Source organism: Myodes glareolus, chromosome 19 (genome assembly GCF_982192425.1).
Source record: "Myodes glareolus chromosome 19, mMyoGla1.1, whole genome shotgun sequence".
Classification (NCBI taxonomy): domain Eukaryota; kingdom Metazoa; phylum Chordata; class Mammalia; order Rodentia; family Cricetidae; genus Myodes; species Myodes glareolus.
In genome coordinates this window covers 2,202,286-2,204,132 of record NC_142044.1, presented here as the reverse complement: position 1 = coordinate 2,204,132, position 1,847 = coordinate 2,202,286, and the positions used below count along the sequence as shown (strand labels likewise).

At 44.8% G+C, this 1,847-nt stretch overlaps 1 long non-coding RNA gene across 1 annotated transcript; it reads right to left on the bottom strand.

Moving 5' to 3' along the window:
* Positions 1-332: 332 nt before the first annotated feature.
* On the bottom strand, positions 333-1,031 carry LOC146891140 (uncharacterized). The gene is made up of 2 exons (XR_014998200.2): positions 830-1,031; positions 333-687 (listed from the first exon to the last, which is right to left on the bottom strand). It is a non-coding gene; the product is annotated as an uncharacterized LOC146891140 (long non-coding RNA).
* Positions 1,032-1,847: the final 816 nt, after the last annotated feature.

Below are 1,847 nucleotides of genomic sequence, written 5' to 3'. Positions count from 1 at the left end.
CCCTATTCTAACTTCCTCCTTTGAGGGAGGGATGAACGTCTGCTGGCTGTTTAACCAAGACCAGCTGGTATTTTATTTCCCTGCCATCTTGTTCACCCAGCTGCATGTGTCTTAGTCTCTGCCGGTCATTCTCTCACACACGTTACGGGGAAAGCTACGTTTACTTTCTCTTGAAGTGAGCACTGGTTTTAGTGTCAGCCCAGAGCAGCATAGGGGATGATAAATTTGAGTCTCTCTAAATGGCATCCTGAACGGAGTAGAAAGTTCCAGATTCTGTATATGTGCATTAAGAGATAACTGGTTTTCTAGCTGGCTAATAAATTACATTTCCCTGTCAGCAAGTGGGTTTTTATTTTACCATAAACGATTTCCCAAATACAAGAGCTTCTAAAGAGCAGATAAAAGCAGCTGTAAATGCGATCTAGGAATAAATAGCAAGGAAGGCAACACAAGCTGCCTGCAGAGCTCCAGCGGCTCCCTCTCTCCAGAGCTTATCAGTGTTCTACGGCCAGACACGCAGTGAAGCTGGAAGGCTCCTTTCCAACAGGGCGCACACTTCTGCGTGATTCTTAAAATCGTGCAGGCACTCTGGTTCCTATCAAAATAGCGGCCACTATCACCAAGATTATTCACTTCCTCCTTCTTTGTTTTCCCTCTGGCCCCTCTTTGGCATCTGGATCTTCCATCCTGTTGTCGAAGATGACAAGTCTTGATTAGGGGGAGGCTATGACGGTGTATGTTTTAATTCGGGCAGAGCAAAGGTTAGCCCCTTTGATTTATGGAATCAGGCTACTCACTCGGGTTAGCAAGGCTCTCAATCCCTCCTCACCTCCAAGCCAGTCGCATTTCCATCCTAGAGTTGCAGCTGCACTCAGAAACCCAACTGCACTTTTCCAGGGATGGTAATTCCATCTTCCTGAGCTGATTCAAAGATTAAACAGAGTTCTTTAGGGAGCTTGCACTGTCAGCAGGCAGAAGGAAGACTTGAGAAGCCATCTTTGGGCCAAGAACAATACAAACTTCAGTTGGAAAGAAGGGCTGAAAAAAAAATCTTACAATTAGACATATTTGAATGAGATTGTATTCTTTTTTAAAAATATAATCGTTCTTTCTCTCTTTGTCTCTCTCTCTCTCTCTCTCTCTCGTGTGTGTGTATGTGTGTGTGTGTGTGTATGTGTGTGTGTGTGTGTGTGTATGTACACGTGTGTGCTCAGGTCACCAGGCTTCTGAGGCAAGTACCTTTACTGACTGAATGTCTCACTGACCTTGAATTTGTGTTCTTGACTCTGTAGGCTAAGCGGCTGCTTCTCTACCGTGGACAGTAGTGTTTGCCTCAGTATTACCTCACAACCTACGCCATCAGTTAAGTCAGTTAAGTCAGCAGTGCATTCAGCATAGACACTATTTCCTCCTCAGTTCTTAAGTAGTATTTTATCTTGCTTTGGCTTTGAGATAGGGTCCCAATATCTTGTTAAGATGGCCTCAAATTTGTACTCCTTTTGCCTCAGTGAGCCGAGTGCCAGGATCACAGGTGTATGCCACTATGTTCAGCTCCACAGAAATTCTCATTCACATCCCGGTAACCCTATTTTCCTGACCCTGGAGGTCTGGATGCTTGGTCTGGATAACTTTAAATCCGAAGCTAAGTTTCCATTTCAGTTGGGCATGTAACTCGATGGATCTGTTCTTGTCTAGTATGTATAAAGACCTGGGTTCAATCCCCAGGATTGTAGGTGTGGTGGCATATGCCTGCAATCCCAGCACTCAGGGGATAGAGACGGGTGGATTCATTTAAGGTCATCCTCAGCTGTACAGTTCGAGGTCAACCTGGAATAAAAACAAAACAA